We start from the raw sequence: 13409 nt of genomic DNA, 5'->3' as shown, positions 1-13409 counted from the left end.
TGCTAAACAACCAAATATATCCTAATAATAATACTACACAACCACATATATCCTAATAATAATGTTAAACAGCCACATATATCCTAATGATAAGTGCTACACAACCAAATATATCCTAATAATAATGCTACACAACCATATATATCCTAATAATAATGTTAAACAGCCACAAATATCCTAATAATAAGTGCTACACAACCAAATACAGTCAAACATGGATAACTCGAACTTCAAGGGACCGAGCAAAAGTGTTCGAACTATCAGAGCATTCAAGTTATCAGAGCACTGTCGCAAGTCCATATATTTACTTATTTATTAGTAGATACATGTACATATACAAACTATAATATAAATCAAAAGCAAAAATGGCTTGTTTCAAATTAAATGCTTCTAATGTAAAGTTTAAAACGTTTTCATGAAAAAGTATAGAGATTTTTCTATCACTTGAGATTGGTTTGTTGTTTGAGGTGATGTTATATCCAGGACGTTTTTCAGATTGACATTGGCAAAACTTGATCGTTGTTGAAATGCTCAAAAGAAAAGACATTTTTTTCTTTTGGGGTTTTACCCACGATCAATTTTGCTGTTTTTTCTTGAAGTTTATCTAGATTACCTTACTTTACCTGGGATTCGTTAAGAGCAACACTCCGAGGCAGTTCAATTAGAAGTTTTACGAGGTTTTACGGTAAATTCTATATCACTCACGCTTTTTTAATAGATACTTATTGAATGTACACACGTATTCTGTGTTTAGGTCACACGATGAATAGTTTTTTGTAGCTCAGACAACGTATACGTTTAATTACAACATTTTTTAAGACGTTTTAAACATTCAACATTCCGACGTTGAATCAACACGGAATCAACGTCGGAAAACTATTCATCACGGGTTAGCTGAGTCACGCACTCAAGGATTTTCGCCACGCACATACAAAACAACATGCGATTTTTGTTTTGTTTGTCCGTGGCGAAAATCCTTGCGCGCGTGACCCGGCAAGCCCGTGCTATTAATCGTATAGCAGTATAAATCAGATTTGACCAAACCTTTAGAAAAGTCGTTGACAAAATTATTTTGCTGATGGTGGTAATAACAACGCTTATGAATTACGAAAAGATGAAGTTTACCTCTATGGCTTTGAATCAAGCGATTTTCTAAAGCGATAACAACCGTTTCGGTGGCCGTTGGGCAAAAAAACAGTTCGAATTAACAATGTTCAGTTCGAGTTATCTATAGCAATTTATCATTACGTAGGAACGAACCAAAGAAACCGTTCGAATTAACCATGTGTTCGAGCTATCCGTGGACGAGTTATCCATGTTTGACTGTATGTCCTAAAAATAATGCTAAAAAACCAAATATACACTAAAATAATGCTAAACAACCACATATATCCTAATAATAATGCTTAACAACCACATTTATCCTAATAATAATGCTACACAACAACATATATCCTAAAATTAGTGCTACACAACCGCACATGTCCTAATAATAATGCTAAACAACCACATATATCTTAATAATAACGCTTAACCAACAAGTACATCATAATAATAATGCTAAACAACCAAATATATCCTAATAATAATGCTAAACAACCAAATATATGCTAATAATAATACTACACAACTACATATATCCTAATAAAAATGTTAAACAGCCACGTATATCCTAATAATAAGTGCTACACAACCAAATATATCCTAATAATAATGCTACACAACCACATATATATCCTAATAATAATGCTACACAACCACATATATCCTAATAATAATGTTAAACAGCCACATATATCCTAATGATAAGTGCTACACAACCAAATATATCCTAATAATAATGCTACACAACCATATATATCCTAATAATAATGTTAAACAGCCACAAATATCCTAATAATAAGTGCTACACAACCAAATACAGTCAAACATGGATAACTCGAACTTCAAGGGACCGAGCAAAAGTGTTCGAACTATCAGAGCATTCAAGTTATCAGAGCACTGTCGCAAGTCCATATATTTACTTATTTATTAGTAGATACATGTACATATACAAACTATAATATAAATCAAAAGCAAAAATGGCTTGTTTCAAATTAAATGCTTCTAATGTAAAGTTTAAAACGTTTTCATGAAAAAGTATAGAAATTTTTCTATCACTTGAGATTGGTTTGTTGTTTGAGGTGATGTTATATCCAGGACGTTTTTCAGATTGACATTGGCAAAACTTGATCGTTGTTGAAATGCTCAAAAGAAAAGACATTTTTTTCTTTTGGGGTTTTACCCACGATCAATTTTGCCGTTTTTTCTTGAAGTTTATCTAGATTACCTTACTTTACCTGGGATTCGTTAAGAGCAACACTCCGAGGCAGTTCAATTAGAAGTTTTACGAGGTTTTACGGTAAATTCTATATCACTCACGCTTTTTTAATAGATACTTATTGAATGTACACACGTATTCTGTGTTTAGGTCACACGATGAATAGTTTTTTGTAGCTCAGACAACGTATACGTTTAATTACAACATTTTTTAAGACGTTTTAAACATTCAACATTCCGACGTTGAATCAACACGGAATCAACGTCGGAAAACTATTCATCACGGGTTAGCTGAGTCACGCACTCAAGGATTTTCGCCACGCACATACAAAACAACATGCGATTTTTGTTTTGTATGTCCGTGGCGAAAATTCTTGCACGCGTGACCCGGCTAGCCCGTGCTATTCATCGTATCGCAGTATAAATCAAATTTCACCAAACTTTTAGAAAAGTCGTTGACAAAAATATTTTGCCGATGGTGGTAATAACGACGCTTATGAATTACGAAAAGATGAAGTTTACCTCTATGGCTTTGAATAAAGTGATTTTCTAAAGCGAAAACAACCATTTCGGTAGCTGTTGGGCAAAAAGTTCGAGTTATCTATAGCAATTTATCATTATGTGGGAACGGACCAAAGGAAATGTTCGAGTTAACCATGTGTTCGAGCTATCCGTGGACGAGTTATCCATGTTTGACTGTATATCCTAATAATAATGCTACACAACCACATATATATCCTTATAATAATGCTAAACAACCACATATATCATAATAGTAATGCTACACAACCAAATATATCCTAATAATAGTGCTAAACAACCAACTATATCCTAATAATAATACACAACCACATATATTCCAATAATAATGTTAAACAGCCACATATATCCTAATAATAAGTGCTACACAAACAAATGTATCCTAATAATAATGCTACACAACCACATATATATCCTAATAATAATGCTACACAACCAAATATATCCTAATAATAATGCTAAACAACCAAATATATCCTGAAAATAGTGCTAAACAACCAAATATATCCTAATAATAATACTACACAACCACATATATCCTAATAATAATGTTAAACAGCCACATATATCCTAATAAAAGTGCTACACAACCATATATATATATCCTAATAATAATGCTACACAACCACATATATCCTAATAATAATGCTAAACAACCACATATATCCTAATAATAGTGCTAAACAACCGAATATATCCTAATAATAATGCTAAACAACCAAATATATCATCATAATAATGCTACACAACCACATATATATCCTAATAATAATGATACACAACCACATATATACTAATAATAATGCTAAACAACCAAATATATACTAATAATAGTGCTAAACAACCAAATATATCCTAATAATAATGCTACACAACCACATATATATCCTAATAATAGTGCTAAACAACCAAATATATCCTAATAACAATGCTACACAACCACATATATCGTGAAGCAATCCAAATACATCCAGACATACACATACATCCATGAAGCGAACTACACCAATCACGCAGCATAAATTAAGCAAATTCTACCAACCATAAGAACTGTTTAACAAAAATTACCCCTGAGAAACATGAATATAGCTTAAGTTCCTAATATAATGCAGATACCCACCATAGTTTCCCTTTTAGAAAAACAGCTTTTGCATGTCAAGGTAAGTAATGTCAGTGCACACGTTGTCAAGGAAAGACTGGTCGTGGGAAACGATCAGGAGGATCTTTTTCCAATTCTGCAGGTAATTGTCTAGCCATATGACAGCATTCAGATCAAGGTGATTGGTCGGTTCATCGAGCAGCAAGAGGGTTGGCTCAAGGAACAAGGCTCTGAGAAAAGTGTACATTTTGTTCTATACAACATTTTGATGCAGATTTCAAAGTACAGTCAAACATGAATAACTCGAACTTTGCGGGACCGAGCAAAAGTGTTCGAATTATCAGAGCGTTCCAGTTGTCAGAGCAGTGTCACAAGTCCATGTATTTACTTATTTATTAGTAAATACATGTACATATACAAACTATAATATGAATCAAAATCACAATATGGCTTGTTTCAAATTAAATGCTTCTAGTGTAAAGTTTAAAACGTTTTTATCAAAAAGTATAGAGATTTTTTCAATCACTTGAGATTGGTTTGTTGTTTGAGGTGATGTTATTGCCAGGACGTTTTTTAGATTGACATTGGCAAAACTTGATTGTTGTTGAAATGCTCAAAAGAAAAGACATCTTTTTTCTTTTGAGCGTTTTACCCACAATCAATTTTGCCGATTTTTTTTTAAGTTTATGCAAGGATTACCTCACTTTACCTGGGATTCGTTAAGAGCAACATTCGAGGCAGTTCAATTAGAAGTTTTACGAGGTTTTATGGTACATTGTATACCACTCACACTTTTTGAATGGATACTTATTGAATGTACACACGTATTCTGTGTTTAGGTCAAACGGTGAATAGTTTTTTTAGCTAAGACAACGTATACGTTTAATTACAACAATTTTTAAGATTTTTTAAACATTCAACATTCCGACGTTCATTCAACACGGAAATAATGTCGGAAAACTATTCATCGCTTGACCTAAACACAGAATTATACATGTACGTTCAATAAGTATCCATTCAAAAAGCGTGAGTAATGGAGTGATATACAATGTACCGTAAAACCTCGTAAAACTCCTAATTGAACTGCCTTGGAGTGTTGCTCTTAACGAATACTACTTTCCTTACTTCTGAAGGGCGATCGCTAGGCGGATGTTTGGTATAAATCAAAATTCACCAAACCTTTAGAAAAGTCGTTGACAAAAATATTTTGCCGATGGTAGTAATAAAGATGCTTATGAATTACGAAAAGTTGAGGTTTACCTCTATGGCTTGGAATAAAGTGATTTTCTAAAGCGATAACCACCGTTTCGGTAGTTGTTGGGCAAAAACCAGTTCGAGTTAACAGTGTTGAGTTCGAGTTATCTATAGCAATTTATCATTACGTGGGAACGGACCAAAGAAACCGTTCAAGTTAACCATGTGTTCGAGCTATCCGTGGGCGAGTTATCCATGTTTGACTGTATTTTATTATGAATCCTGCATGTAACAATTGTTGGTGATGCAATCTATGGCAATTATTTTGTCTTTTTCTACAAACAAATCAGTCTTAGTTGCTTAATGACTGTGTATTACATAATTCTGTGTGTTTTTCCAAACCATCATCAAAGAGGGGATACTTTAGTGAGTTCTGCATTTTATCATGGTGGCAGTTCCGCAATCACTGATCAAAGAAGTTCGGAAATTACGCTGAATTGCTGTAATGATTGTTATTCTTCGATCAGCTGATTTAACAATCTTCCACCTAATATCCATTCTCTTAGCAGAAAAAGACATTTTAAACGCAAGTTGTCAAACTATTCATTCGATTTTAGCGGCTAACTGTTGCCCTTTTTTTCTTTTAATATTGTTGTATAGCACAATTTGAAAAACATTTCTTTTTGAAATGAAATGATTGCCAATAAATTAGCACATATATATAAATATTACTGTACTGGCCATAATTTCAATAATTAGTAAAAAACTATTTATATATAACATGACTATGTAACATTTGCAAAATAATTTTTTTAGTAAAAAGCTATTTGTAAAAGCCGTGTCCATCTATTTGTCCAAAACTACACGTCGAGGTTAGAAAAAAGATTGCTTTAAAGAGGATTCGAACTCACAGCTCATAAGTTCATAGATGGTCACTCCTCCAACTGTGCCAATTGACTGCTTTCCACACTATGGAATAATCATGCAATTAGTTATTACACCTTACAATTTCTCACAGCCTCCCGCATTGCCATGGTATTAGTAACATAAAAGTATAAATGAACAAACAGTCATCTTACAATATAATAACAAGATGATAACCTTCCTATGCACGCACCACAATAGACCAATATTCTGACATCTATAGTCCTAGAGGACAGACCTGGCAAGAGAAACTCTCATCCTCCAGCCACCAGAGAAATGTTTGGTTGGTCTCTCCTGCATCACCTTGATGAAACTGAGACTGGCTAAGATACGCCTAGCCTTAGGTTCCGCTGAATCTACTCTGATAGCTTTCATTTCCTCGTATACCTAACATAAAGCCATCAGATGTAGTTGTGGTCTCTATTTTAAATCACAACATTTTAACACAATCATATACCACCTTGTAGTACACAAAAAGAGAAATAGTTTGTCAACCTCAATTTTTTTAATGGACTCGAGATAAAACCGAAAGATAGAACATTTATTTACATATATATTTATAGATATATACTTATAAATATATTTATATCTTTAAAAATAAATATATAAAAAAAATTGTTTCCTCATCCCAGTTAACCCGTATGGGTGATAAATTCTGCTCTAATTCAGGTCTCCTACCAGAGAACTGAGAGTTTGAGCACTCGCCTCAAGATCTTAGCTGTTCCCGATAGCGCACTTTTCTGCAACTCACCTGAGTTGATTGTTGTTGGTATTTGGGCAAGCCACATTTTATGCGCCGGTGTTATTGCGCCCAGTGCCCCAATGACTACTGGGATTACAGTTGTTCTTACATTCCAGCATTTTTCAATCTCTTCTCCAAGAGGGAGATATTTCTCTACCTTTTCTTTTTCTTTGCTGGCTATATTGTAGTCATTGGGTACTGCTATATCTATTATAGTAGCCCTCTTGTTCTCCTTGTCTACCACCATGGACATGCTTGTCAGTTCGGATGTAGAAGTCTTAAAGTGTAGAAGTATAAATGCATATAAATTTATACATAAATATGTTTAAATATATATTTATATACAAAGAAATATTTAAATACAAATATATCTTTATATATAAATATATTTAAAAATATATATATTTATATATATCTTTATATATAAACAAGCTGTGCAACCCGGCGTTGCCCGTGTAATAGAAAAGTCTTTGGACAGAAAATTGATTTGTATTTAACATATAACAACATTTGCCATTATAACTTTCAAAGTACATATCATGAGAGAAGTGTGTCGTGTAGTTGAAATAAATTAAGAGAGAAATAAAAACAACTGTAAAGGTTTTAAAACTTTGTCAAACAACTGTACCTTTCAAGCTAGTAGCCTGGCATATTGCCAATGGAAACTCCACTAAGCTAGTTAATAAGGTTAGGCTTCCAATGACAGTAAGAATTCCATGAATTTCCATGAAAGTCCATGAATTTGAGGCTTTATTGTTGTCAAGCTCAGCTGTTCTAACAATAGCCATAGCCGGATTTCCAACAGACATACGGACTTTGACAAATATATATATATATAGATTATAGTAGTTTTTATCAAAAATTATCAGTGTTGTTCTATCATTTGCGACTTTTTTGACGTTTGAAGAAATTTGACTACCACAATGTTTCAAGATTAAAATCAAGTAAACTTGATCATGTCTAAAATGATAAGGAGAAAAATATGTGCCGAAATAACGGCACTATTCGCTCAGCTGACCGGTCTCTCTCTTTATTGATATCAGCTATTGTGTTAAAGTTGGCACTATTCTGTTAGTCTCTTAAGCCTGGTTTCCATATGACAGCGCAAGGCGCGCAACAAGGCGCACGACGTCGTGCGTAGGCCAGTTGTGATATGGAACTGTCAACACACGACGGTCGCGCGACGTGTGTACGCTGATCACAAGTATCCAACAGAATGGATCCTTGCGATGGGTGCGTGCGATTATGTATCCCACAATACACCGCTCGACCTTGTCAACCTATCCCACAATTCAAGCGAAGGGCTTTGTTCCGAAGAAATCGGTCTCCCGTACGAAAGAGTAAGCCTGATTTTTATTTGACCACGTAATTTTGCAGCGGAGGTCTGTTTTTCCGAAGAAATATGTCTCTCCTACGAAAAAGTAAGGAAAATATCCACCCTGTCCAATGCAAGCATGGATCATACGCGCGAGATGGAAACACTGCCTCGCGGCCCAAGAAATGCATTGCGCACGATCACTGGGCCACGCGCGATCATTGCGCTGTCATATGGAAACCAGGCTTTAGCAACCATAGATGCCATAATCACACTTTCTTGAATCTGAGTGTTTTAATTGTGATCAGGTTATGAAGAATTTAATCTTGAAACATCCTGAGAGTCAGATCACCTTCAACATCATAAACCATCACAAATGATAGAAGATACTGATATTCTCTGATAAGAACTACTAGAATTTAGTGTAAGTTTATCTTTAACCGTAATGAAACAAGCCCAAGTTTTAAAGAGAAGGCAACTCCACCTTGAACAGGAGATCAAATACACACTGTCGGGAGGTAGGGATTCCCAGATGAGATCAGATAAGCAGCAAAATGCCATAAAGCTAATCAAGTTAACGATAGTACATGGTCACAGTAGTTTAGTTATTTTCTATGAAAACTAGCGCTCTCAATCTATGCAGTCAGATCTATTAGTAAGCAAAGATGTATCTATACATATTTTATGCCTATGATTTTACACACAGATATTGGAATGCCTCCAAAAGTGTCTATATCATTCATTTTACCAATTTCAGGGACAGTTGAGGGATACTCCTCACCTCCTTAAGACGTGTGCCCGCATCAGCCTGCCCATTTTCAAAGTCAGCAGACAACTTCTTCTCTAGCTCTAGCAGCGAGTATAGCGGGTGTATCGTCTGCTTTTACCTTTACGAACAAAATAGGTACAGTGTGAGACAAAATTGTTGTGACGCGCAACCATCAAATAAATTAAGAAACAAAATAAAACAACTATAAACGTGTTTAAATGTAAATGTGAAATAATTAGTAAGCAGCTTACACACAACAAAAAATGACACAACCGCATCTTTAAGACAGACTACCTAGTAGATGGTTAGCAGCATACCAAAATATACTACAGACAGCAGCTAAGTTACATGCTAATCCTATACTATGGTTACACAACCAACTTACTGAAAGTTGTTATCATTTCTTCCACAACCACTAAAGGAAATCTCAAAACATTCCATCTCTGCTCCATCAACTAAGAAACATGCCTTTGCATAAGACTGTCACTAGTGGCAGTTGACTACCAATGATTCTGTTGCTGTAGGAAGGCATGCTCTCTCACAATGACTCTCTCACTCTCACAGCGGTCCTAATAATGCACGGGATAAAATCGCCTAGTATGTTTGCGCCTTAAATATGCCTGATATGATTGCTCTGTTATGAAACAAGCAAACACTCCTAAACAAACAGGAAAAACTGGATTCAGCATTCTTACACAAGCTTTTAGAAACATGAAATTTTAAATTTATTTTTAGTGAATTAGTTTTTTAGTTTGTGAGTGACTGAATGTCATGACAGTATAGAGAGCTGCCTTGTCCTAGTAGGTCTAGTCATCTAGAACTCCTGACCTACAACAACAGGTTATGATTCAATTCCCAGAAAGGTCATGGGTGGTGTCAGAATGACACCCAACCTTAATCTGCTCTCTGTAACCGGGCATGTCTCCAATAATTCCTCTGCCACCGAACTAAGACGTGTCCAGCCAAGATCACAGAGCCGTAGTTTGTGCCTTTTGAGCCGTAGTTTTGCCTTTTAAATCCAAATACAAAAAACTTTATAAAAAGTGACACAATTATGACCTTGCGATAAAGACCAGTTTATTCTTTACTGCTTCCAATTTGCTGTTCTGAAGGAAAACAATTAACATAATCTCACCTTGTTCACAGAGCAAGATATCAATGTTAGGTGGAATATTCGGTTTACGCTGGGTCATGTGGTTGAGTAGAGTTGTCTTCCCATGCCCAGTGGGCTAAACGAGACCATACCTCCTTTGGTTGGCTATGGTGAAAGATGCATTCACAAACAAGTCTTTCCCACGTGATCTTATTAAAAAGTTCTCTACCTGCAACATTACATGTTTGTCATAGAATTACATGAGGAACACGCAGCCACCACTTTCACTTGACACATCTGAAAGCCATCGCCAATCCAATATACCATTGGCGAATCATTTAGCAGACATTAACAAAGGTCTAAAAGGCTTTTACGATCACTCGCCAGCTATTGACCACCACTTGGCAGTTAATGTCAATCACTGTCGCCAGGCAATAATCGACAACAATTTGAAATCCTCAACAAAATCGTCACATCTTCACTGCATCACTGCAGCACTGTTGTCACTGCATCTCAAGAACTTGTCAACTTTCAACAAAACACAAAAAATTCTGATTTGCCTTTTCTTAATTATAATTGTGTTGAAAGAACAGAGTGAACAATTATTCATGTTATAAAAGTAATAAAACCCAATAGTTTATACCAAAATATAATTAATATATATTAATTATACTATTATTAATTATATTAATCGATATAAAGAAACTTGTTTGGTTTGAGCGCTGATAAATTTATAATAATTGTGTCACAGTTGCCTAATAAAGCACTAGTGATAAAAGACTTAGCAAAACTGAACTCTGATTGGCTACTGCTGTGTCGCCACCTTTCTTTGCCCACCAATTTTTTCGTTTTTCATACCAATTATCGTAAAAACTTTCATTTTTATCTCGAACCATACATGCTACTCCACTGGCAGTGGAGTGTGCCGTGAAGGATCATCAGGTGTAATAAATATGCACACAATTATTCTAACTTGTTGCAAGTTGATGGAGCAGTGCAATTAGTAGTGTGCCTGCCTGCAGAGTCAAATATTCGAGTTAAATTTCAGTTGTGTCGCTTTTTACCCTAAAGTCTGGTTCCCATATCGAAAGTGAGACCCCGGCAGTAATTTTGTGCAGCGAGACACTCACGGTGCTAGGCTCAGCGGATTCTGCTCACATAAAGCTGCATCACAAATAATTGCATAAAAATTTTCGTTCGCCAAGCCATTTCGAAAATGCTGACCTTAACCTTTACAGTGCATTTCGTGAAGGTTTTGCCTGCGACTCTTAGCGAAAGTTGAACAGCGTGCAGGTTCACATTTCACATTAATAATAAAGACTTGGCAACTAAATATTTAGACACTACTCCTACCCAGAAGCAACCAATTTACCTTCATACCGCTGCGTATTTATGCATGCTCAACAACCATGCTAACATTTGGTCAATTTTGTGGATAAATATAAACTTATTTTTTAATGAGTTTGTAGTAATGCACAAATACTGCCAAGTTACACCAAAACCAGGCTAAGGAGGCAAATATCAGTTGATATTTAATAAGAGACTACAACTATGGTGGTCTCGTGAGCTGTGAGAGATTGTCATGTGTAACAACTATGTGCACAAGTATTCTTAAATGCTGAGAGGGGGTTGATTGGTGCGAGTGGCAGCGTGCTCGGCTGTTAATCCGAATGTCTCAATGTGAATCTTGTGCAATGGAATTTTTTTAAACATCTAACCATGCCTTCGGATACGGGTCTCATTATAACAAAGATTCATGAGTAGAACATCCTTAAATTTCCATTTATGCACATAATCACATAATTCTTCAAATAAATATTTAACAAACTATGAATTATTAACAAATAACATGTTTATTATAAGAGGTTCGAGAATGACGATCACCACTGTGGTTCAATGTGACTGAGGAGCAATGGAGTCTAACCTTAATGTCAAGGGCATTGTCAAGGAGATTACATGACTTGCTCGACTTATCGGCCTGTGAGAAGGTAAACCGGTCCTCAGCCTTCAGAGCATCCAACTGCTCCTCAAATAGCTTCCGTTTCTTCATTTTCTTTAGCTCTTTTCAGATGAGCTAAGCTGTTGGCTCCGCCCCCTCCTCCTTCTTCTGTAACAGAAGGAATCAAAGCTACCATATAGCAGCCTGAAAAGTGCCAAGTAAGCCCATCTTTATAGTTAAGTCAAACCTCTACGAACTTTCAAACATACGACGGAGAATTTCAGCAAACACTTATAACAAAACTCAAATTTCTAACTTTGAAGGTTTAAAATCTCTAGAAAAAATGGTTTTTGAAAATTAAAAATCAAAGAGAAAAACCAATAAAGAGCAAGTTAAGTTAGTTTAAACATTCCCTAATAAAAGTGAGACCATAGGGGTGCGATTTTAGCTTGCTGCTGTCCAATTCATCGACAGCGAGCTACTGGTTGATTGCAAGACATGATCTAGTCAATCACAGAGCCGTTCGTTCGTTCTATATCCGTTGAACCCATCAACATTAAATCCTGTAATTACTTCTTTTTAAAATCTTTGAGGTCATCTGACGTGATAAAACTGACGCATATGTGATTGGCTAAAATAGGCAAGCATGACAACCTCAGTCCAATTTTATTAATTTTCAACGCAAGCTATTTGCGACTAAGATTGACTTTTGAGTGATGAAGACGACAAAGCTTCTCCCAGTTGGCTACTTATAAATATTGACAAATATAATCTCACTAGCAACATAAAGATGAAAGCCATGAGGATAAAGTGATAAACTGATCATGACAGCTGCATTCTAGTTTATACCAAAGAACAACAAAACAAAAAGTATATATTTTTACTACATATTAAAAACGTTTCTATTATATGTATGACACAATTTCCACGATCTCGATCAGTTGAATTTTATACAATGTATTTGTTTAAATGATTCCATTGCTTCATGTCATGTAAGAAAGTATGCATGTTTGGGAAAGCAACCCCTCAAAGATCAGATATGACGTCTGCTTAGCCTACTGCTAGCAGAGGCTATGAGTGTTTATAAAAGTATTATTGTACAAACAATGTCTCTGAGATCTTGGCTGTACATGTCTGAGTCTAGTGTCAAGGGAACCTCAATGACTGGAGACATGCCTATGGTAGAGAGTAATTTAATGTTTGATGACATTCCTGTCACTGTCAATGGCCTTTTTAGGAGTTGAACCCTAACTTGTGTTTGGAGGCCAGGAGTTTTAAACCATCAGGCTGCCTCTGAAACAATACTATAGCAAAAGTGGTTTGAACAGATTTAATTTACAAAATCAGTATTTAAAATGTTTCGTAAGCAGTTTCTTTTTATGCTAGTGGTTTCTGTTTATCTGTTACAGTGGAAAGCATCTTTCCACATAAGCTTAGTTATTTTGTAAAACTCTATTGTCACCTAAAGCCTGGTT

At 35.4% G+C, this 13409-nt stretch overlaps 2 pseudogenes; one reads left to right on the top strand and one right to left on the bottom strand.

The window, feature by feature from the left end:
• Window positions 1-13409, top strand: part of LOC137398130 (ATP-binding cassette sub-family F member 1-like) — a 743032-nt pseudogene that overhangs the window by 683554 nt on the left and 46069 nt on the right.
• The window catches only part of LOC137398761 (ATP-binding cassette sub-family F member 1-like), a 50387-nt pseudogene that overhangs the window by 5367 nt on the left and 31611 nt on the right, over window positions 1-13409 (bottom strand).

Source organism: Watersipora subatra, chromosome 6 (genome assembly GCF_963576615.1).
Source record: "Watersipora subatra chromosome 6, tzWatSuba1.1, whole genome shotgun sequence".
In the NCBI taxonomy this organism is placed as follows: domain Eukaryota; kingdom Metazoa; phylum Bryozoa; class Gymnolaemata; order Cheilostomatida; family Watersiporidae; genus Watersipora; species Watersipora subatra.
The sequence above is the reverse complement of the archived record's forward strand: the minus strand, read 5'-3'. Positions and strand labels throughout refer to the sequence as shown.